Genomic DNA, 25875 nt, shown 5'->3' with positions numbered 1-25875 from the left:
CAGGGGCCGGGCTAAGCCAGCCAATCCCTGCAGCCTGCTTACCTCCTCCCCACCTGGCAGCTGCCCAAATAGAAGGTGGAGGGAAGGGGTTACAGTGTTGTTGAGAGAAGCCTGTGAACCAGCTCAGGATCACACGCTGTGGACACTGGATCCTCAGGACTCAGCACCTCCTACATGGGCAAGTTGGGGTGTGGGCAAAGGTGACTCTGGACCCCAAGTTCACAGCCAGCCCTGCCCTTCCAAGGCCAGGGTGCAGCAGGTAAAAGCATGAACATTCAGGCGCCAGGTGAGCAGGGCAAACATCTCTGGGGCTCCTCTCCGTGCGTGGGCCAGGAGGGTGTCTGCACCATTTCTTGTCATAGAATCAGGAAGCTCAGAGACGTGAAGCCTCTGGCCTCCGGGGCACGCAGCCTTGCAGAAGTTCAAGTCCTGCCTCCGGGCAGCCCAAGGCCTGAGTGAAGACATGATTGCTGGGATCAAGAACAGAGAACCCAGCCTGGCTGGGGGTTACCTGCATCAGATTCAGGGGATAAAGTGTCCTCAGCTAGAAGAGGGCACCTGGAGGCACGAGGGGTAAGGCTGCAAGGGGCTGAGAGAGAACAGGATCCAGACAGGGGAGGGCAGAGCTGGGAGATCCTGAGTGGGCATCCTCACTGTGACTGTGGGCTGTGCCGACCTTCTCTGGGCTGTCTTCCTATCTGGGAAATGGGTTGCTAGATGAGAGCCTGAGAGGGGGACCAAGGAGGGTTCTGCAGGAAGATGGTAGGGATCAACAGCTCCCAGAAAGATGGAATGAAGGAAAAGTGCTGGCAACTAGTATTTGTGTTACTCTGTGCCAGTACGCCACGTAAAGTATCCCTATTCTGTGAAGAGGACTATATGCAAAGAGTGCCTACCCCGGGCTGGGCACCTCAAAAAGCACCCCTCAGTGTGTCAGCTACTCTACATAAACTGTGCCTACTATTTTCAGGTGCTCTACATAAAGCATACCTACTATGTGCCAGGTACTCTATGTAAAGTACACCGACCGTGTGCTGTGTGCTCTATGTAAATATGCTTACTGTGTGTCAGGTGCTTACATAATGTGTACCTACTCTACATCCCAGGATTCGACGTGAGGTCTCTAAAACAAGCACGCAGGCTGCCTGCTGGCTGGCATTTCATCTTCCCTTCCTGGGCTGTTGGAAAGGATCAAGTTCTGGATCAGCAGAACTGAGTTCAAATCCAAGCTCTGCTACCTGATGGTTATGTGACGGGCCAGTCACTTGCCCTCTCTAAGCCTCACGTCCTCTTCTGTAAATGGAGAGATGGATTTCTATCTCTCAGGTAGTTCACTCCTCAACAACAAACTACTTGAACACCTACTCTGTATCAGGCAGAGTGCTTGGACCCAGGACATTGGAGGAACAAGACAGACAAGGTCTCTGGATTGAGGTGCTCATGTGTGATGGGGGAAGCCATCAGGAAATAAGACAGGGTCAGAGAGTGGCAGTAATGAAGGAAATTAGCAGCCTGAGACAGAATAGAAAGTGACCAAGGGGACTGTTTTGGACAGGGCAATCAGGGAAGGCCTCCCTGAGGAGGTGGTCTTGTGACTGAGTCCAAGCTTGTACTGCTCCACACAAAAAAGTTTAATGAATTGAGAGATGAGCTCTTGGGGTAAGGAATGGTGACCTTATTTGTAAAGTCAGCAGACCAAGAAGTTGGTGGACTAGGGTCCCAAAGAACCATCTTACCCGAGTTAGAATTCAGTCTTCTTTTATACTAAAAGTGGGGTGAAGGTCTGTGTGACTGGTTGCTGTAAGCTTCTTGGTGCTGGAATTCTTTGTTCTTGCAGCTCTCCAGGAGGTCCAGTCACATTGCTCCTGTAATCCTCCAACAAGACAAACATTATGCTTTGTGCCACAACTTTTTATCTCTATATGAATGAAAAGTGTTATACCTTTAAAGGTCAGGCCTGGGAAGCAGAGCCTTGAGAAAGGGCTATCACGTATAGCTCAGGCTACAGGCAACATTCTTTTATGAAGGTGCAGGGCCAGCATGACCGAGCACAGGCAACAGAGCATAGAGGTTATATAGAGATAATGGAGTAGATCCAATATGGAGTTAGGTTTGTTCTTCTCTGTTACAACCTTTGAGCAGAAACCTGAATGATGTGGAGAATTGGGTAGCCAGTGAATAAAGCTCACCCCACCTCCCTCCCCCCAAGCCTGGCTAGCACTGGAAAGACCCAGCACAAAGTAGGGCAAACAAATGGACTTTAAAAATGTGTGATTCTTGCTTCCTTCCTCAAAGGCGATGAACTAAACAGAGAAAGTGGGGCAGTTTCCCTCCTTGTCTATCCATGGGGGAAGCAGGCACCACCCGTGCTGGAGACCACGTTGATGGTGAAGTCTGGCCAGACCTCAGGCAGGAAGCAGTTGCTGCATTTCACTTACCATAATAAAGATCAGGAAATCTCACCAGCCCCTGAAGACACATTGAGCCAGGCCAGATCTGTAAGCTGGGGCTGCCAACGTTTTGGCAGAGGTACCAGGAAAACTGATGAGCTGGTTTTGGAAAAAATAAGGCACTAGGAAAACTTCAGGAAAGTCTGGAAGACCTGTGATAGTTGCCCTAAATGGGACCTATTGGGTGATGCCAGTTCTGAAAAGTGGCCTGACCACCCCCTCCACTGAGAAGTGAGGGGACTGTGGTGGGGCTCAAAAGAGAACATCCCTGTGGAGGGCAAAGGAGGGTTCTCATCCAAAAACCAATGGAAGGAGGCCCCAAGAACACTCCAAAGGAGAGGAAAAAGCCTGAAAGGGGAGAGGCAGAATTTTGCTTCCCATTCAGGGGTCTGCTTAGTCAGTGAGCAAAGGGACTGGCCAGGTGTACAGGAGGTTCATGAATCCCCATCTGCGGGGACATTGTGGAGCTGACACTGACCCAGGTTGAGAAAAGGGGCTACAGCAATGTGACCGAATCCAAACTTGTACTGCTTGCCACAGAATAAGACAATAAATCGAGAGACGAGGTGCTGGGACAAGGAAAAGACTTTATTCTGAAACCCAGCAGACCAAGGAGATGGTGGACTAGTGTCCCAAAGAACCATCATACTGGAGTTAGAATTCAGGCTTCTTTTATACTGAAAGGAAGGGGGGTGTGGCTGGTTGTTGCAGACTTCTTGGTGCTAGCCAGATCCCCGGAATGGATGGTATAATCCTTTGTTCTAGCAGCTGTTCCTGTAGGTCTGGTCACAATGTTTCTGTAAACCTCCAACAAGGCAAATGTTATTTTATGTCCTGCAACTCTTTACCTCTGTATGAATGAAAAGTGTTACACACTTAAAGGTCAACCCTGGGAGGCAGAACCTTGAGAAAGGGGTATCCGTGGATATTTCAGGCTACAGGCAACATTCTTTTACAAAGGTGCGGAGCCAGCATGACGAAGCACAGGCAACAGAGCACAAAGGTTAGAATAGATCCGCTGTGGAGTGAGGTTTGTTCTTCCCTGTTCCTATAGGAGTCTGGCCACCTACCTGCAGCCCAAGTCAGAGAAGGAGATGATGTTTGGTCAGTGGAAGGCACCTGCAGGCAGTCGGAGGGGATTACAGGACAGACATCCATCCTCTGCCAAAGGCCACTGCTGCTTCCACCTTCAGCTAATCCCTCTGGGTTCCAGGAACAGCTACTACCTGGCCCGGGGGTGGTGTCAGCTCTCAGCTGATGCTAAACCCCAGGGGGCTACACTAGCCTTGATGGTTTCCTTGGCTCAGTTGTCTGTGATTTTAGATAAGGGGGATGTGCAATCCAATATACATCACGGTAGATGGTTACTGCTAGTCGTCATGAGGAACAGATTTCTCAGTTAATAATTTTAGTACTTTTCAAAGCACGGGAAGATGCAAGAATTCTGGCTCATAAAAATTTTCCTAAATATATCTATCTAAAAGCCTGTTTTTCTACTGCACAGAGTACCTCATCCTGGTGTCTGTCCTGAATTAGCAGCTACAATGGCTAATGCCTTAATCCTTGTAGAACTAGATGGAAAGCAACATTTCTTGTTTACAAAGCCCATACGTTGTAAATGGCCCCTACTTAAAGCCACTCTCATGTAGCCCACCTGAGGCCTCTGCCAGGACCCGACTGTTACATTCTGCAGAGGGATGGGACACCTCAGCAATCCAGTTATGTGAGTGTCGATGTTTCTGTAGGCACAGAAAACGTTGAAAAATTTTTCTGGAATGGGAGGGCAGAGTCGGAGGAAGAATGGTTCTGTCAAATGTTTGCATGGAACCAATTGTTTCCTTTTCTTAGATGAAGCCTTCAAAGCATTCTTCATTATAATTGCTAATCTATGTGATTACAAATTATATTTTCAAAAGGAAAATGCACACACAGTTACATGCATACACTGACATACACACATGCTCACACGTGTGCATCATACATAGTACCATGCTGAGTGCCATGCCTGATGGGCAGCAGGACTCAATACATACGAATTGTGAGAAGCCAGAGGGCACCATGGTTAAGAACAAGGACTCCAGGTGCCAGGGTTCAAATCAGCACCATCTGAGTGAATTTGGTCATGTCTCTTTACCTTTCTGTACCTCAGTTTTCTTGCCTGAAAATTGAGGGTAATGACAAGGTGGTTGTGAAAATCAAATGAATTGAAATGAGTAAAGTGGTAACAACACTCCCTGGCTCAGAGTCAGCACCAACATGCATAACTGCCGTTACTTTATGACAGTATGAGGACATGGGCACCAGCCATGAGCCTTAGTCCCTACTGGCACACACATCAGCTGTCTTGCAAGCTATGAACATCCCCTATTCATTCCCTCTGACCTCAGCAGGGAAGAGGCTCCCTAGAAAGTAGCAATCACTGGCTTGGGATCAGAGGGCTCCTTGGCAACGTTAGGCATTGCCGCTCTCCAGCTGTGTGACCTTGGGCAAGTAAATTGCCCTCTCTGAGACTCACATTCCTCCTCAGTAAAAAGGGAATAATAACAGACCCTTGGGGATTGGAGGAGCGAGCCTATGTGTGTCTTAGTTTGCATCCTCTGGAAGTAGATCCTCATGCAAGGATTCAAGAGCAAATACTTTATTGGGAGGTGACCCTGAGGCAAGAATTCAACTGCAAGTTGTTTCCTTGGGAAATAATCCCAGGAAATGCCAGTAGGGCACTGTGGAAGTGAGACTGGGAAGGGAAGTCAGCAGGAAAAGGGTACTTTAGCCAGAAAGCTCACACTGTGGCACCTGGGGCTCAGTCCCTCTCGGGGACAGCAGAGAACATACACCCACAAGTTCTTAGTTAGGGCTGCTTCCAAAGGCATTATTTCTCCAGAATGTCCTGCCGGCACTGCACGGCTGAGGTCTGGGGACAGAGGCAGGAGCCTTCCACAGCAGTTGTTTTCAGGAACACAGCCTGGTGCAGACCGTCACAGTGGTTCAGTGACTTCAAGACACATACATTTACACCCTTAAACACATACGCACACAGATACACATACACACAATTGCATACACAGTCACATATACACACACACAGTGTGCACACAGCCACACACAAGCACAGTTACACGCACCCACGTGTGCTTGCAGTCACATACACACTCTTACATACACATGCACACACAATGCATGTACCTGCGCACACAGTTACACGCATACACTGACATACACACATGCTCACACATGTGTGCACACAGTCACACATACACTTACACAAAACCCCACACACAGTCACATAGCCACACACACACATTGAACCAATGGAGACCGAATGTCTTAGAGCTTGTTGTCTCTGAATCTTCAAGCAGAAGGAGAGATACGGGCACCCCACAGCAGCCAGCGACTAGAACAGGCCTGGGTGTGTCTTGAGAACTAAGCAAGGGACCCATGGGGTCCATGCCGCCCCTCCTTCCTCTCTCTCATTCATGTACCAGAAAAAGTGAAATATTCAGGTATAAATCTAACAAAATGTGTGCATGGTTTCTAGGATGAACAAGACACTGATGAAAGAAATCCAAGAATACCCAAATTAATGGAGCGGTATACAATGTTCATGGGGTAGAAGACTCCATATTGTTAAGACGTTAAGTGTCCTCAAATTGATCTACAAATTCAAAAGAAATCACAGTCCCTGGAGGAGTTTTTGTAGAAATAAGCTGATTAAAAATCTACATGAAAATGCAAAGGACTTAGATTAGCCAAAATTGTTCTGAAAAGGAAAAACATAGTTGAAGGATTTACAAGACCCCTTTCAACACATAGTATAAAATAACAGTAATCATGACGGTGCGATACTGATCAAAGACTAGACACATAAATCAGTGGAACAGAATAGAGAGTCCAGAAATTGAAAAACAAAAAAAAACATGCAGGGCAAGTTAATGTACAAAGGACAGTCTTTTCAATAAGTGGTACTGGAAAAATTGGACATCCACATGTAAAAAAATAAGTCAACCCGTACCTCACACCTTATACAAAATATAACTTAATATGAATCATAGAACTAAATGATGTAAAAATGTAAAACTTTTAGAAGAAAACATAGAAGAGAATCTTTGTGGCCTTAGGTTAAACAGAGAGTTCTTATATATAACACCAACTGCATAATCATAAAATGAAAAAATGGATAAATTGTTCTTTATAAACATTTTAAAATTTTGCTCTGTGAAAGAAATTTAAGATAAAGACCAACCACACACCAGGAAAAAAGACTTGCAAATCGCATATCTGACAAAGGATTCGTATGTAAAATGCAACAGTGGAAGGTAACAATCCAAGGAAAATTAATGGGCAAAAGATTTGAACAGGTGCTTTACCACAGAAGATATATGGATGGCAAATAGGCACATACAAAAATGTTCAACATCATTAGTCATTAGGAAATGCAAACTAAAATTACAGGGACATATCATTGTACATCTATAAGAATGGCTGGGGAAAAACTGACACCGCCAGGTGCCAGTGAGTATTGGCAGCAACCAGAACTCTCACACATTAATGATTGGATTTTTTTTTGTGTGTGTGTGGTACGCGGGCCTCTCACTGTTTTGGCCTCTCCCGCTGCGGAGCACAGGCTCCAGACGCACTGGCTCAGCGGTCATGGCTCACGGGTCCAGCCGCTCGGCGGCACGTGGGATCTTCCCGGACCGGGGCACGAACCCATGTCTCCTGCATCGGCAGGCGGACTCTCAACCACTGCGCCACCAGGGAAGCCCAATGATTGGAATTTTAAATGATATAGACACTTTTGGAAAACAGTATGGTGGTTCCTCAAAAAATTAAAAATAAAACTACCATATGATCCAGCATAATTGATATCTGGATCTCATAGAGATATCTGCACTCCCATGTTCACTGCAGCATTATTCACAATATCCCAGATATTGAAACGACCTTACTGTCCATAAGTGGATGAATGGATGAAGAGGATGTGAGATATATATATATATATATATATATATATATATATATATATACACATATACATACATACAATGGAATATTATTCAGCCAGTAGAAAGAAGGAAAACCTGCTTGTTTGTGACAGCGTGGTTGGACCTTGAGCGCATTATGCTAAGTGAAATAAATATAGGCAGCCTTCCATATATGTGGGTTCTGCACCTGCAGATTCAACAAGTCCCAGATCAAAAAGATTTAGGGGAGGGGGAAGTCCAAAAAGTTCCAAAAAGCAAAATGTGAATTTGCTGTGCACCAGAAATTATTTACATAGCATTTACATTGTATTTGGCATTATAAGTAATCTAGAGATGAGTTAAAGTATACAGGAGGATATGTGTAGGTTGTATGAAAATGCTACACTATTTTATATGAGGGACTAGAGCATCTCCAATTATTGGTATCCACAGGGAGTCCTGGAACCAATCCCCCAACCCCTGCAGATATTGAGGGATAACTGTACTGAATGATATTACTTATATGTGGAATCTAAAAAAGACAAACTCAAAGATACAGAGTAGACAGTGATGGTTACCAGGGGTTGGGGAGACGGGGAGATACTGGTCAAAGGATACAAACTTCCAGCTATAAGATTAACAAGTTTGGGGATCTAATGTACAGTATGGTGACTACAGCTAATGGTACTGTGTCAGAAACTTGAATGTTCCTGAAAGAGTAGATCTTAAATGTTCTGACCACAGAAAATAAATGGTAAGTATGTGATGGGGTAGAGGTGGTAGCTAATACTATGTATCATCACTTTCTAAGTTAGAAATGTATTAGATCAACGTGTTGTACACCTGACACAGAAATGTTATGTGTCAATTATATCTCAATAAAGCTGGGAATTTTAATGAAATTAAAAATTTTAAATGGCACACTTTGGAAAAAGTTTGGTTGTTTCTTCTATGTTAAACGTACATATGTAATATGACCCAGCCATCCCACTCCAAGAGCAGTGAACGGTTGTACACAAATATGCATAGTAGCTTTATTCATGACAGCACAAAATTGAAAACAATCCACATGTCCTCCAACTGGGGAAGAAAATGTGGCTCACCATACTATGGAATATTACTTAGCCATAAAAAAGTATTGGGGTTTCCCTGGTGGCGCAGTGGTTGGGAGTCCGCCTGCCGATGCAGGGGACACCGGTTCGTGCCCTGGTCCGGGAAGATCCCACATGCCGCGGAGTGGCTGGGCCCGTGAGCCATGGCCACTGAGCCTGCACGTCCGGAGCCTGTGCTCCGCAATGGGAGAGGCCACGACAGTGAGAGGCCCGCGTATTGGGGGAAAAAAAAAAAAAAATTGATGCATGCAACATGAATGAATCATAAATGTGTTGTAAGGTGAAAGAAGCCAGACTATAGGGATGGAGAATAGATCAGTGTTTGGCAGGAGTTGGGATAAAAAGTTTTTGACTATCAAGGGTGACTATGGTGGTGTGTTTACACAACGCTAGACATTTCAAATCTCAGAACTGTACACCAAATAGAGCAAACTTTACTTTTAGTAAATTTTGTAAATTGTAGGTCCAGGCCAGGCCGCAGGCCAGTAGCCAGGAAGCCCCGACCAGCAGCAGGAGTAACCATGGGGAGGCTGTCACCGGCCCGAGTCCCAGCCAGGACAGGCTCAGCTGCAACATCCCGTAGGGCAGACGCGGTGGAGGGTGAGCTCCTGAGGATGAAGGAACGGGGGCCGATGATGGTGAGCTGTGAGGCAGAGACAAATAGAGGGACAGGAACGAGGGAGTGAGGGGCAGGGATGGTGAGTGCTGGGGGCAGGGCAAGAAGGGCTCAGAGAGGGGAGGGAGACCCAGAGAAATCCAGAGGAAGAGAGACAGAGACAGACAGAGGAGTTAGTAACCAACTAGTATCCACTCATCTCCCAGGCCAGCTCCTTCCCTGGAGCCACGCTGCCTTGAGCAGTGGTCTTCCGCGCCCCGGGTCAGGACCCCCAGCCTTTAGACCCCCAGCCTGGCACCTTCTGTCAGGAGTGCCTTGTCCCACACAACTTCCTCTCCCCTCCTCCTGGGAAGGCTTTGGCTGACCCCTGACCTAGAGGAAGCTTCCAGGGGCCGGGCTAAGCCAGCCAATCCCTGCAGCCTGCTTACCTCCTCCCCACCTGGCAGCTGCCCAAATAGAAGGTGGAGGGAAGGGGTTAGAGTGTTGTTGAGAGAAGCCCGTGAACCAGCTCAGGATCACACGGTGTGGACACTGGATCCTCAGGACTCAGCACCTCCCACGTAGGCAAGTTGGGGTGCAGGCAAAGGTGACTCAGGGCCCCCAAGTTCACAGCCAGCCCTGCCCTTCCTAGGCCAGGGTGCAGCAGGTAAAAGCATGAACATTCAGGTGTCGGGTGAGCAGGGCAAACGTGGGCCAGGAGTGTGTCTGCCCCATTTCTTGTCATAGAATCAGGAAGCTCAGAACTGTGAAGCCTCTGCCCTCTGGGGCACACAGCCTGGCAGGAGTTCAAGTCTTTTCTCCAAGCAGCCCAGGGCCTGGGTGGAGACATGACTGCTGGGAGCGAGAACAGAGAACCCAGGCTGGTTGGGGATTACCTGCATCAGACTCAGGGAATAAAGGGCACAGTCGGAAGAGGGCACCTCGTGGCATAAGGGGTAAGCCTGCAAGGGGCTGAGAGAGAACAGGGTCTAGACAGGGGAGGGCAGAGCTGGGAGATCCCGAGTGGGCATCCTCACTGTGACTGGGGGTTGTGCCGACCCTCTCTGGGCTCAGTCTTCCCATCTGGTAAATGGGATGTTGGATGAGAGACTGAGGAGGGACCGGGGAGGGTTCCACTGGAAGATGGGAAGGATCTGGAGCCCCAAAAAGATGGAATGAAGGAAAAGTGCTGGCAACTAGTACTCGTGCTACTGCGTGCCCGTACTCCACATAGAGTAAGCCTACTCTGTGCAGACAGCTGTATGTAAAGAGTGCCTACTCTGGGCTGGGTACCTCAAAAAGCATGCCTAAAGTGTGTGGCAAACTCTAGATTAAGCATGCCTACTATGTGTCCGGTGCTCTATGTAAAGTGCATCTGCTGTGCGTGAAGTACTCTGCATAAATCCTATCTACTTTATGCTAGGTCTTGTGCATAAAGCATGCCTACTGTGTGCTGGGTAAGCTACGTAAAGCACACCTCTTGTGTGTTGGGTGCTCTATGTAAATATGTCTACTGTGTGCCAGGTGCCCTACATAAAGCGTACCTGCTGTGTGTCAAGTGCTCTACATAAAATAAACCTACTCTGTTCCAAGTACTTTACATAAAGCATGCCTACTATATGCTAGATACTCTACATAAAGTGTATCTACTATAAGCTGTGTACTCTAAACAAATCCTGTCTATTGTATCCCAGGTGTTCTACATAAAACATGCCTACTGAGTGCCAGACATACTACACAAAGAACGCCTACTATGTGCTGGGCAGTCTACAAAAATCATGCCTGCTCTGTGCCAGTACTATACATAAAGTGCTCTGTGTGTGTGTCAGGTGCATGACATAAAGTAAACCCACTGTGTGTCAGATATTCTGCCAGCAAGATAATAAATCACCCTCCTCTCACTGGGTCAGAACTCTGGGATCAGGCAGAGAGACGCAAGTGACGGCAGGAGGGAAGATACCTATTCAACAGAAGAGAAAACAGAAGCTCAAAGAGGGCAAACCTCTAACCTATGTTGCAGAGGTGGAACGTATCCAGGTCTGTCATACCACCAAGCCTAAGCCTTTTCCCTCTGTCATGCCGCTCCACCCCCAACCATAAGGGACAATGCCCTATTAATCCAGGGACATTTATAATGGTGGAATCTCAGGCAATACGGTGACCCCAGTGGGGAGATTCCTTGAGGTCCTTGTATCATCACATGGATCATCTTCCCACATCCAGGATGCACCACCCAATGGATCTAGAGCTCCCCTCCTGGCCCTCTCTGGATCCTGTCCAGAACTGCCCTGTGGGGTGGTCTCAGGTGACAGAGAACTTGAAGGATGGGGCTCCTGGCAGAGCTACTGAGCAGGAGAGTGGGGGAAGGACAGTCTTCCTGACACTGGTAGGATGCTGGGGAGAACCCAAAACTTCTTCCACCTCGACACTGGCTGGGGGAATCAGATGGAGGATCCTAAAAACCTTAGTGGAGTGAGGTGCACCATCCCCGCCGAATCTCTACCACCTCCGCAGGGGTAGACTTAGCGTCCTGGCAGGTCCGTCCACATCATGGTCAGGCGGGCATGGCCAGAATATAATAAACCAGGCAGGGTGCTGGGACACAGAGGAGAAAGAGCCCCAGTGCCCAGAGAGGTTCAGCTCACTTCAGACCTACTGTGTGCCGGGAACAGGCAGGCAGCCTGGATCAGGAACCGCAGCCACCGCACCAGCATTTCCCACATAAGCCACTGAAGCTGTTTTAAGCCCCTTAGGTATATTAATTTCTTTCTCATTTTACAGATGAGGAAACTGAGACTGAAAATCATATGAATGACTCACCCAAAGCCACAGAGCTCTTGGAATTAGTCTGTGCCCCAGGCTTTACATTGAATACCCTGAACCACTACGCTCTGCTCCTTCTGTATCTATAAATGTGCATTTCATTAGCAACACCTCCCAAGATGGTGGGAATCCTTAAAATAGACAATGCATGTAAAGCACACAGGACAGAGGAAGGGTTCAATAAACACAATCATTATTGCTGTTGTCATTGTTTTTGTTGTAAACATTCAACAGGCTGCAAGATCAAACCCATTACCTGTTTTTACAGAAGAGGAGCAGGAGATTCAGAGAGCTGAAGCAACTTGCTCCACCCCCCAAGAGCAAATTAGGTAAACACAGCAGTACAGGTGACAGCAAAGCCTGGCACACAGGACGTGCTCATTAAATATCCGGGGAAGAAATATTTTTGAACTGGGGTTGGTTGAATCTGCAGGTGCAGAACCCACAGACATGGAATTCTGCCTGTATTTGTCTTTCTCTAACTTATTTCACTTAGCATAATGCTCTCAAGGTCCACCCATGTTGTCACAAACAAGCAGGTTCTCCTTTCTCCTGGCTGAATAGTATTCCATTGTATATGTACACCACATCATCTTCATCCATTGATGCACAGTTAGGTTGTCTCCATATCTTGGCTATTGTGAGTAATGCTGCAGTGAAGACGGGAGTGCAGATATCTCTATGAGATCCTGATTTCAATTTTGCTGGATCATATGGCAGCATTATTTTTAACTTTTGAGGAACCTCCGTACTGTTTTCCATAGGTGTCCGTGTCATTTAAAATTCCTATCGTTAATGTGTGAGAGTTGTGGTTGCTGCCCAAGCTCACTGGCACCTGGTGGTGTCAGTTTTTCCCCAGCCATTCTTATAGATGTACAAAGATATTTTGTACAGGGAATAAAATTATTCCCTGTAATTTTAGTTTGCATTTCCTAATGACTAATGATGTTGAACATTTTTGTATGTGCCTATTGGCCATCCATATATCTTCCGTGGTAAAGCACCTGTTCAAATCTTTTGCCCATTAATTTTCCTTGGATTGTTACCTTCTATTGTTGGGTTTTACTAATACATGATTTTTTTCCCCCACCATGGAGCTAACCCCTTCAAGAGTTATCCATACTTGGGTGTCAAATGTCTCCTCTTTCACTAGAAAAGGGCTTTGACTTTCCACTAAGGGCCATGATAGTGAATGAATGAGAGAGAGGGAGGAGGGGAGGCATGGAGCCTGTGGGGCCCCAGATGCTGCGGCAGCTGTGTGGTTAATTCTCTATACACACCCCAGGCCTGGTCCAGTCACTGGCTGCTGTTGGGGGTGTCTGTTCCTCTCCTGAGTGTGTTGGAGGCTCCTTCTGCTGGAAGATTCAGAAACAACAGGCTCTAAGAAATTTGGTCTCCATTAGTTCAATGTGTGCGTGTGTGGCTATGTGACTGTGTGTGATTGTGTGTAAGTGTATGTGTGACCGTGTGCACACACGTGTGAATATGTGAGTGTATGCATGTGATTGCATGTGCACGCACATGCATGTATGTGTGCACGTGCATGTGTGTGTGTTTACATGAACATGGGTGTAAGAGTGTGTGTCTAACTGCAAGCACATGTGGGTGCATGTAATTGTGCTTGTGTGTGACCATGTGCACACAGTGTATATGCAATTGTGTGCATGTGTGGGTGTATGTATATTGGTAAGGGTGGGAGTGTATATGTTTTGAAGTCACTGAACCGCTGTAACTGTTTGCACCAGTTGTGTTCCTTGCAACAACTACAGTGGGAGGCCTCTGGCCCTGTCCCCAGACCTCAGCCGTGCAGTGCAGGCAGGACATTCTCCAGAAATAATGCCCTTGTAAGCAGCTCTGACTAAAGACTGGTGGGTGTGTGTTCTCTGCTGTCCCCCAGGGGGACTGAGCCTCAGGTGCCCCCAGGTGTGAGCTTTCTGGCTAAAGTACCCTTTTCCTGCTGCCTTCCCTTCCCAGTCTCACTTCCACAGTGTTCAACTGGCATTTCCTGGGATTACTTCCCTAAGAAACAACTTGCAGTTGAATTCTTGCCTCAGGGTCACTTCCAAATAAAGTATTTGCACTTGAATCCTTGCACTGGGGTCTACTTCCAGAGAACGCAAACTAAGACACACACATAAACTTGCTCCTGCCATCCCCAAAGGCCTGTTATTATTCCCTTTCTGCTGAGAAGGAATGTGAGGCACAGAGAGGGCAAGGCACTTGCCCAAGGTCACACAGCTGGAGAGTGGCAAAGCCCAGGTCTGACCATGAGCCATCTTACCCCAAGCCCAGTGCTTACTCCTCTCCTGGGAGCCTCTTCCTTGCTAAGGGAGGAGGGAAAGAACAGGGGATGTTCCTAGCCTGCAAGATAGCTGATGTCTCTGCCAGGGGGACTTAGGGCTCATGGTTGGTGCCCTGTCCTCATTCTGTCACAAAATAAGAGAAAATGCCAATTATTCATGCTTGGTGCTGACCCTGAGCCAGGGAGTGCCAGTAGCACTTTTCTCATTTCAATTCATTTGATTTTCACAACCACTTTGTCAAAACCCTCAATTTTCAGGCAAGAAAACTGAGGCACATAAAGGTGAAGACACCTGCCAAAGTATCTCAGCTGGTCCTGATTTGAACCCTGGTACTTGGAGTCCTTGTTCTTAACCACGATGCCTTCTGGCTTCTCACAGGTCGTATATTTTGAGTCCTGTTGCATGCCAGGCATGGCACTAAGCATGCAGCAAGCATATAACACTAAGCATTTTTTTAAAAAAATATAATTTGTGGGACCTCCCTGGTGGTCCAGTGGTAAATAATCCACCTTACAATGCAGGGGATGCGGGTTCAATCCCTGGTCAGGGAACTAAGATCCCACATGCTGCAGGGAAACTAAGCCTGTACGCCACAACTACTGAGCTCACGTGCCTCAACTAGAGAGTCTGTGTGTCTCAAATTACAGAGCCCACAAGCTCTGGAACCCACACGCCACAACTACAGAAAAGCCCGAGTGCCGCAACGAAGAGCCCATGAGCCTTAACGAAGATCCCGCATGCCTCAGCTAAGACCCGATGCAGCCAAAAATAAACAAAATGAATAAATAATAAATCTAAAATATATAATTTGTAATTAAATAGATTAGTAATTATAATGAAAAATGTTTTGCAGGCTTCATCTAAGAAAAGGAAACAGTTGGGTAAATGTAGGCATTTAGCAGAACCATTCGTCCTCCTACTCTGCCCTCCCATTCCAGGTGTTGGGTATAATTTTTCAATTTTTTTCTGTGCCTACACAAACATCGACACTCACATAACTGGATTGCTGAGGTGTCCCATCCCTTTGCGGAATGTAATAGTCAGTTCCTGGCAGAGACCTCAGAGGGGCTACATGAGAGTGGCATTAAGTAGGGGCCAGTTACAAAGTATTGACTGTGTAAATAAGGAATGTTGCCTGCCATCTAGTTCTACTAGGATTAAATCATTAGCCACTGCGGTTGCTAATTCAGGACAGAGACCAGGATGAGGCACTCTGCACATTGGGAAAACAGGCCTTTAGATAGTTTAGACATTTAGGAAAAATTTTATGAGCCTGAATCCTTGCATCTTCCCATGCTTAGAAAAGTACTAAAATTACTGAGAAATCTGTTCCTCATGACGACTACCATGCTGTATATTGGATTGCACGTACCCCTTAGCCAAAATCACATATATGCTGACCTCCTTCCTCACCTCTTTGGAGCAGTTCCTCAGAACTCTCTGAGAGGCTGTCTCCTGGGCAAGAGTCCTCAGTAATGTCCCTGAATGAAACTGAATCTCACTGCTCTGACGTTGTACATTTTTTATTTCAGTTGACAGTGGGCCAAGGGAAACCATCAAGGCTAGTATAGCCCCCTGGGGGCTAGCATCAGCTGAGAGCTGACACCACCCCCAGGCCAGGTAGTAGCTGTTCCTGGAACCCAGAGGGATTAGGTGAAGCTGAAAGCAGCAGTGGCCTTTGGCAGAGGATGGATGTCTGTCCTCTAATCCCCTCCGACTGCCTGCAGGTGCCTTCCATTGACCAAACGTCATCTCCTTATCTGACTCGGGCTGCAGGTAGGTGGCCAGACTCCTATTAAAACTGGGCAGAACAAACCTGATTCCACATTGGATCTAGTCCTTTGTCTCTAACCTCTGTGCTTTGTTGCCTGTGCTTAGTCATGCTGGCTCTGCACCTTTGGAAAAGAATGTTGCCTGTAGCCTGAAATATACCTGCTAGCCATTCTCAATGCTGTGCCTCCCGGGCTTGACTTTTAAAGGTATAAAACTTTTTATTCCTATAGAGATAAAAAGTTGTGGCACAAAGAATAACATTTGTTTTATTAGAGGTTTACAGGAACATTGTGACTGGACCTCTGTGGACAGCTGCAAGAGCAAAGGATTCCGGCATCAAGAAGCCTGCAACAACCTGTCACACCCCCAACCCCCCTTTTAATATGAAAGAAGCCTGAATTCTAACTTGGTTAGAATGGTTCTTTGGGACACTAGTCTACCAATTCCTTGGTCTTCTGGAATAAGGTCACCGTTCCTTGCCCCAAAACTCCTCTTGATTTATTAGCCTGTCATGCATCAAGCAGTATGAGCTTGGACTCGGTAGTAAGGCCACCTCCTCAGGGAGGCCCACCCTGATTGCCCTGTCCAGAACAGCCCCCTTGGTCACTTTCTAGCATGTCTCATGCTGTTCATTTCCTTCATTTCTGCCACCATCTGACTTGCTTATTTCCAATTGGCTTCGCCCATGAGACATGAGCACACAATCCAGAGTCCTTGTCTGTCTTGTTCATCTCGTGTTTGGGGCCCCAGCAGTGTGCCTGGTACAGATTGGGTGGTCAAGCACAGTTTGTTGTTGAGTAATGAACTACCTGGGAGGTATAAATCCACCTCTCCATTTACAGAAGGGGACATGAGGCTTAGAGAGGGCAATTGACTTGCCCAAGGTGACACAGCCAGGAAATGGCAGAGCTGGGATTTGAACTTAGTTCTGCTGAATCCAGAACTTGTTCCTTCCTAACAGCTGAGGAAAGGAAAGGTAAAACTCCAGCCAGCAGGCAGCCTGCATGCTTGTTCTAGAGACCCCACGTGGATTCCTGGGAGGCGTGTCTTTATGATGACACAAAATAACTGCTCATCTGTTTTGTGTGCCAGTTATGTGTTCCTCACTGTGCCAAATCCTTATTTCTTAAATTGTGTTTTAGTCATAGAGACTCCGATTCTACTTCCTCCAATTCCACCATGACATGTGGATTCTTCTGGATTTTTTTCAATGCATATACAAACATGTGCACACATACAAACATTTGTAAGTTTTGTTTATAAATGCAAACTTTATGCACATACTTTTCCCTACTCTCTCTGCCTGTGTCTAATAGGACGCTTGCAACTCTCTGCGAGGTTTTATCAGGCCCATTTGACAGACATGAAGAGTGAGGTTTAAAGGGTTGATGGGCTGTGCCCAAGCTAGTGACTCACAGTGACCACCGTCGCTGGTCTGGCACAGGCTTGCCCACTGCCTGACTCTGGGTTGGGGTGGAAGGACCCCTGGAGAAGGGGCAGGGGGTGAGTGGCTCCCCTCCTTCCAGCACTGGCCGGGGGACATTCCATAAGGCAGGCTTGTGTGATTTGGCATCTGAGATATTACTTGTTTGATGAAAAACCTTTGGGGATGCTCTAGAACATCCCCAATGATGAACAGAAGGTCTCCACCTATGGTTTCCTGCCTCCAGTGTTGGTTCCCCTTCTAATGAAACCACACACCTGTGTCAGGACTTACTGAAACATAGGTTCTTTTGTCTCCGTGGAGAAAGAATTCAGTGAGAGGCAACTGTCCCGACAACTAAGTAGGCTTTATTTTTATAAATGAAAGAAAAGTGGGGATGGGGAGAAGACCACCTTCTTCTTCATTTTGTGAGTAGACATCAAGCTTTCATCATTAACTCCTCCTACATATCGGGTGGGGGAGTTTTTGACCCTATATGGCCCAACTGGGACTGTCATAGAGCTATGTAAATGAGCAGAAGGGTGGCAACATACACAAATTTATGGTAAGTCATCTCAGGTTTCAGTAAAATGTCACCTTTCCCCTAGTTTCTTTCACCTTTTCCCCATATTCCTATGTAAGCTATGTGTAAGAAAGCAGTTTTTCAGGGTCCATTGTCTTTCAGACCTCACAAGGCCCAATGCAGTCTTGTTACCATTGTTCTGTGGTACACCGCGTTCCTAATCATATAGATTAGTGACCTAAGTAAGTCTGTTTAGTTTTAAAGTGTTACGCTTGTTGTTTAGCTACCAGATGTTCTGGGCATTTCCTGGTTGATGTCTAACTTACGGTGATCTCCCGAAGTCCTTCTCTATCTATCTTCCCCTAGTAGGATTTCTAAACTAGCTGTGCAACTAACCTACTCTGTCCCTATCACTACCACCTGATCTGGGAATCAGAGGTAGACCCTGCCCTAGTAATGGCTGCAGAGACCTGCTAGGGTTTGAGTATCTGGTCACAGTTAGTGAAAGCTCCAAACCCGCTTATAGCTTCCATATGGGGCCAGAATATGCTGGCCACTTTGGCCTCCCCAAGGAGCAATTGCATGATCTCGCATGTTAGCCCCAGGGTCAAAAACCACTCGTCTTTCTGTGTAGCCTGGGTGTTCCACCCAGTGCCTGTTCTTGGAGACTCTCCCTCCTCATTCGGGTCTTTGCCCACCCTGACCCCTGGACTAAGGTAGGATGTTCTCCAGGCACATAACTCACCACTGTCTGACAAGTCATTGATTATTTATCGATCACCACCCATCTCCTCACAAGATGTAAGCCCCTTGACAGCAGGAAGAGGTCTGCAGTGCTCACCACTGCATTCCTAGTGCCTAAAATAGTGTCCAGTACATAATAAATGATCAGTAATCATGGTTGTATGTATGAACAGCTCTGGAAGGTAGAGATTTTTCTCTTTATTTTTTCACCGAATAAACCCTCTGAGAATTAGAGGGGTGACGGCATTGTGCTCCCTGCCTCCTTTGCAGAATCCAGGCTCAGGAGTCTTAAAGCAACACTTCCTAAAACTTGAAGAAGTGCACACAGTTCCCCTGCAGACCTGTTTAGATGCAATTCTGAGTCAGTATTTTGGGTGAGGATGTGAGATTCTGCATTTACTGCAAACTGTCAGGTGATGCAGATGGTGGGATGGTAGAGGTTTGAGGAACACAATATTAGCACCAGAACCTTAAAACCCCCTGCTGCAAACCTTTCTCTCTTCCCCAGATATTTAATGAGCACATACTATGTGCCAGGCTTTGCTGTCACCTGTACTGTCATATTTACCTAATTTGTTGGGAGGCTGGAGCAAGTTGCTTCACCTCTCTGAATCTCCGGCTCTTCTTCTGTAAAAATGGGCTCATGAAATTGATCTTGCAGGGCTGTTGGATGATTACATCAACAAGACAACAACAGCAACAATAACAATGACTTGCATTTATTGAGCCCTTCCTCTGTCTTATGTGTTTTCCATGCATTGTCTCTTTTAATGATTCCCACCCTCTTAGGAGGTGGTGCTAATGAAATGCCCATTTACAGATATGAAAGGAAAGCTTCATGGTTCAGGTTACCCAGTGTGAAGTCTGGGGCACAGCCCATTTCCATCACCTGTGTGACTTTGGGTGATTCACTCATGTAGTTTTCAGTCTCAGTTTCTCATCTGTAAAATGAAAAAAAAAATGTTCATATACTTTAAAGACTTAAAACAGCTTAGTGACTTATGTTGGCAAATGTGGGTGCAGTGGTTGCTGTTCCTGCTCTAGGCTGCCTGCCTGCCTGTTCCCGGCACACAGTAGGTCTGAAGTGAGCTGAACCTCTCTGGGCACTGGGGCTCTTTCTCCTCTGTGTCCCAGGACTCTGCCTGATTTATTATATTATGGCCTTGCCTGCCTGACCCTGATGTGAAATGGACCTGCCAGGAGGCAAAGTCTACCCCTGCGAAGGGGGACGAGATTCTAGGGGGAGGGTGCACCCCACCACACTGAGGGCTTTAGGATCCTCCACCTGAATCCCCCAGCCAGTGTCGAGGTGGAAGGAGCTTCAGGGTCTCCCCAGCATCCTACCAGTGTCAGGAAGACTGTCCTTCCCCCACTCTCCTGCTCAGTAGCTCTGCCAGGAGCCCCATCCTTCAAGTTCTCTGTTACTTGAGACCACCCCACAGGGCAGTTCTGGACAGGATCCAGAGAGGGCCAGGAAGGGAGCTCTAGATCCATTGGGTGGTGTATCCTGGATGTGGGAAGATGATCCATGTGATGATACAAGGACCTCAAGGAATCTCCCCACTGGGGTCACCGTATTGCCTGAGATTCCACCATTATAAATGTCCCTGGATTAATAGGGCATTGTCCCTTATGGTTGGGGGTGGAGCAGCATGACAGAGGGAAAAGGCTTAGGCTTGGTGGTATGACAGACCTGGGTACCTTCCAGCTCTGCAACTTAGATTAGAGGCTTGTTCTCTTTGAGCCTCAGTTTGCTCTTCTGCTAAATAGGTATCTTCCCTCTTGCTATCACTTGCATCTCTCTGCCTGATCCCAGGGTTCTGGTCCAGAGCACTGAGGGGAGGGTGATATATTATCTTGCTGGCAGAACATCTGGCACACAGTGGATTACTTTATGTAGAGCACCCGGCACACAGAGTATTCTATGTACAATATCTGGCACACAGTAGAAATGCTTCATGTAGCACCCAGGTCATAGTAGATGCTCTTTGTGTAGTACGTTGGGCACTCAGTAGACATGCTTTATGTTGAACACCTGGGATACAGGAGACAGGATTTTTGTATAGTACCCAATGTATAGTGGTTACACTTTATGTAGAGGACCTGGCATATAGTAGGCATGCTTTATGTAAAGTTACTTCTCACAGAGTAGGATTACTTTATGTAGAGTACCTGACACACAGTAGGTGTGCTTTATGTAGGGCACCTGGCACAGAGTAGGCATACTTTACATAGAGAATCCAGCACACAGTAGGTGCGTTTTACATACAGTACCCAGCACATAGTAGGTACACTTTACATAGGGTTCCTGGCACATAGTAGGTGTGGTTTATGTAGAACATCTGGCATAAAGTAGACAAGATTTATGCAGAGTACTTGGCACACAGTAGACGCACTTTCTGTAGCATACCTGGAACATAGTAGCACAATTTATGTAGAGTTTCTGACACACTGGGGGCATGTTTTTCTGAGGTACCCAGCACACAGTAGGCCTTCTTTACATACAGTTGTCTGCACAGACTAGGTTTACTTTATGTGGAGTACTGGCATACAATAGCAAGAATACTAGCTGCCAGCCCTTTTCCTTCACTCCATCTTTTTTGGGGCTCCTGATTCTTCCCATCTTTCCATGCAATCCTCCGCTGTCCACCTCTCAGGATTTCATCTGAGGTCCCATTTCCCAGATAGGAAGACTGAGCCCAGAGAGGGTCGGGACAGCCCACAGTCGCAGTGAGGTTGCCCACTCAGGGTCTCCCAGCTCTGCTCTTCCCTGTGTGGACCCTGTTCTCTCAGCCCCTCACAGCCTTACCCCTCATGTCTCCAGGTGCCCTCTTCTGATTGGGCCCTTTACCCACTGAAGCTGATGCAGGTAACCCCCAGCCAGGCTGGATTCTCTGTTTCTGCTCCCAGCAGTCATGCCTCAATCCAGGCTTTCGGTTGCTTGGAGGCACGGCTTGAACTCCTGCCAGGCTGTGTGCCCCAGAGGCCAGAGGCTTCATGGTTCTGAGCTTTTCTTGATTCTATGCCAAGAAATGGTGTGTGACGTCCTCCTGGCCCACATGTGGAAATGAGCACCGGAGATGTTTGCCCTGCTCACCTGGCACCTGAATGTTCATGCTTTTACCTGCTGTACCCTGGCCTTGGAAGGGCAGGGCTGGCTGTGAACTTGGCATCTGGAGTCACCTTTGCCCACCCCCTAACTTGTTAACATGGGAGGTGCTGAGCCCTAAGGATCTAATTTTCACACTGTGACCCTGAGCTGGTTTACAGTCCTCTCTCAATAACAGTCTAGCTCCCTTCCTCTCACCATCTATTCGGACAGCTGCCAGGTGGGGAGGAGGTAAAGAGGCTGTGGGAATTGGCTGACTCAGCTAAGTCCAGCATCCCCTAGTTCAGAGGTCGAGCCAGGGAAAAAGGCCTCCCAGGAGGAGGGCAGAGGAAGTTGTATGGGATAAGCGGCTCTTGACAGAAGGTGCCAAGCTGGGGGTCAAGGGGCTGGGGGTCATAGCCTCGGGTGGGGAAGGCCACTGCCCAAGACAGTGGTTCCAGGGAATGAACTGGCCTGGGAAATGAATGGATACCAGTGACAAGTAAACACACACACACACACACACACACACACACACACACACACACACACAGTGAAGGTTGGGATTTTTTTCATACTTGGGAGCTGCAAGTGAGCTTGTTACTGATTCATCGATTTGGCCAGAAGACGTGAGACTCCTGGGTCAGAAACCAAGGACAGTTCATTACCCTCAACACAACAAAGAGCATGTGCTTCTTGTCGGTTTGCATTCTTCCTCCAAGTCACCGAATCCCATGCGGATGACACAGGTGGGCTTCTATAGATGCCAGTCATGTAGTATGTTGTATTATAGCAGGGAGGAGTATAGGTTTAGGGACTCTGTGACTTTTATAGTTATTAGAAGCGAGCTTGATATTTGTCCAAGGGGAGACACAACCTCACTCCTCAAGGTTGTTTTCTACAAATACAACTCTGAGAAGTGGCCCAGGTAAAGAACATAGGAGTCTTGCAATTTTTTTTTGGCATACCCAGCATTAAAGGGTAGGGGTGCTCAGGGCACATGGAAAACAACCTCTCTCAATATAGGGGATATTTTCCTAATTAATTTATAAAATTGACGAGGATGAAAGCTAACATTTGTTGTGCACTTACTTTATTCATTAACTTTACCAAGGATACACAGAGTGTAGAAGGAAGAGCCAAGATCAAAAACCCACATCTCCTAACTCCGAGCCATGGGGACGTCACGTCCTAACAGTAACAACTTTTACTCCTACCCAAGCCTGGTCTTCCCTGGGGATGGCTGCCTGGGGCCAAGAGGCAGGGTCTGGGGGAGCCCATCAGGTGGTTGGGATTGGGTAGGGGCTCAGAGGAGGCAATTCCCAGTCCTAACCCTGTCCCCTTCTCTGTCCAGGCCAAGTGGCAGCACCTGGTCACAGAGGGCCACACCCATCTGGACACGTTTGAACACATCAGTCTCATGACCCTGGACAGTCTGCAGAAATGCGTCTTCAGTTTCGGCAGCAATTGCCAGGAGTGAGTCTTGGCCCAGGGCCTGGGTACATGAGCCATAGATCCAAGGGAGTAGACGGGGGAGGGAGGATTGACCAGGGCTATCAGGAGGGCCTTCCTGGAGGAGGTGGGTCAAAGCTCGATATTGAAGGACAGGGAAAGGGAAAGAGGAGTGATCATTTCAGGTAGGTAGAACCGTTTGATAAAGGCCAGGAGCCTAGAACGATCAAAGTGTGTGCAAGCGTGAGGAGACACCTTGGAAATAAGTTTGGAGGAGTGGGCAGGGTTATATCTTAAGGACATTCTGAAGCCAGACGAAGAAGATATGAACTTTATTCCGAGGTTTCCAGGGAGCCATGGAAGGTGTTTGATCAAATGAGGGTCGTGGTCAAAGCTAAGCTTGGACATCTGACTCAAGAGAAAAATGACCATAATGTAGACAGTGGACGGTGTTGACATTGGATGTAAGGAGAATAGAGAAGGGACTGGGCCATTGACCAGCTAGCGGAGGATAAGTTCTGAGCCGTGTGGACAGTTTGGGGAAGGAGAAGGGGCAGGTACTGGCTGAGAGACAGAGGGGAGAAGCATGATATCTAAGCTGTGCTCTGGGTGCCTGGGGCATGGAGACAGCTCACAGAGATGGGATGTAGGAGAGAAGAGTCTGGAGAGTCTCATGTCCTGGCTCCTCCCCACACTGTGTCTGTGGGCCATCTGTTCTTGGAGCCTCAGTTTCCTGAAGGGAGGTAGCTCCCGGCTCTGGGTTTCAGGTGTTTTATGTTGTTGGCTTCCTTCATGCTCTCATCCTGCAGGAAGCCCAGTGAATATATTGCTGCCATCTTGGAGCTCAGTGCCCTAGTGGCGAAGCGGCACCAGCAGATCTTCCTGAACGTAGACCTCCTGTACTACCTCACCCCCGACGGGCGGTGCTTCCGCAGGGCCTGCCGCCTGGTTCACGGCTTCACAGATGCTCTTATCCGGGAGTGACGGCATACCCTCCCCAGTCAAGGCATTGATGACTTCCTCAAGGCCAAGGCTAAGGCCAAGACCTTGGACTTCATTGATGTGCTCCTGCTGACCAAGGTAGGCTCCTCTGAGATCTGAGCAGAAGTATGAGAATGGACCTCGATTTGATCAAAGAGCTTGGACGGATGCAGAGGGTACTGGGGAGCCATGTGAGGTGCTTGAGGGAGGGATGGGTCAGGGATAAGTTTTAGAGGTGAGTGTGTGGAATCCCCCTGCAGGGGATGGCTGAGTCTGAAACTTGAAGGCCTGAGATTTTTACTCTACTTCCAAGTTAATAAGTTAGTCTACGTGTGTGTGTGTGTGTGTGTGTGTGTGTTGTTGTTGTAGTAGTATACATACAGAACCCTGGATCAGAGCAGAGCATTTATTTCTCCCAGCAGTAACAGTAGCCAGAGTAGAATTTAGCTCTTTTTCCCCATTCCCAAATTCTTTTGAGGGCTCCATGCTGCTTTTACCTGTCCATGCAGCCATGGTTGCATCACAGGAGAATTACCTCCAGATATTGAAATTTGGAACTTATACAGGACAGCTGATATATCTGCCCATTCTTCTGTATGGATAATAGGGATAGGGATAGGGATAGGGATAGGGATAGGGATAGGGATAGGGATAGGGATAGGGATAGGGATAGAGATAGGGATAGGGATAGGGATAGGGATAGAGATAGGGAGAGAGTAGAGAAGGGAAGAGAAGAGAAGAGGAGAGGAGAGGGGAGGGAGGAGAGGAGAGGAGAGGAGAAAAGAAAGAGAAGAGAAGAGAAGAGGAGAGAGAGATTGTTCTGGAGCTTAAACAAATCCTCTTTGGTGAGAAGGCAAAGTCTATAGGTTCTATAGGTTTATAACCCATTCCTTATCTCCAGGAGACATAAAGAATCTCTGTATTTACTATCCTAGCATGTGAGCAAATGGCTTTGGGGCAATGCTCAATCTCTAGCTTCCAAGGCAAGTTGCCATTCAATCATCCCGTAACCCAGGTTGCCAGCAACTTTTTTCTCAGAAATTCCTCATCATGAAGAAACATGAAAATATTTATGGATCATTGATTCCTTTCACCAGGGAAAACACAGGAGACGAGGAGATCAAGGAGGAGAACTACGGGGTGGGGCCTCTGGTGACAGAGGGAAGTCTAGGATTTCAGGGTAGGCTTGGGGTTCTGGGTGGATGATGGAGGTTCGGAGATTTTCTCAGTTTAGACTCAGGGACCCTCAGTGCTAGTGTGATTCTGCGGATCTTGCTTTCTCTCCAGGATGAAGATGGGAAGGGATTGTCAGACGAAGATATCCGAGCTGAAGCTGACACCTTCATGTTTGAGGGTGAGGGTCCCAGTGTGGGACTGCAAAGGAGACATGTGTCTCTCCATCCCAGAGACTTGGTGTGTGGACCCTGGACCACACCATCCCTCCCCATCCTCCCCATGGGCCTTACTGTGAAGGTGCTGTCCACCCTCTGGTGCTGAAGTAGCCCAGATATCCAAGCCTTTCTGGATGCTCTTCAGGCCATGACACCACAGCCAGTGGCCTCTCCTGGATCCTGTACAACCTTGTAAAGCACCAAGAATACCAGGAACGCTGCCAGCAGGAGGTGGAGAGCTCCTCAGGAACCGTGA

The 25875-nt window shown here is 47.5% G+C and overlaps 1 pseudogene; it reads left to right on the top strand.

Moving 5' to 3' along the window:
• Positions 1-267: 267 nt before the first annotated feature.
• LOC116750975 lies at positions 268-25875 on the top strand (annotated as a pseudogene).

Source organism: Phocoena sinus, chromosome 3 (assembly GCF_008692025.1).
Source record: "Phocoena sinus isolate mPhoSin1 chromosome 3, mPhoSin1.pri, whole genome shotgun sequence".
NCBI lineage: Eukaryota > Metazoa > Chordata > Mammalia > Artiodactyla > Phocoenidae > Phocoena > Phocoena sinus.
Note: the sequence above shows the minus strand (reverse complement) of the source record. Positions and strands in the feature narration are given on the sequence as shown.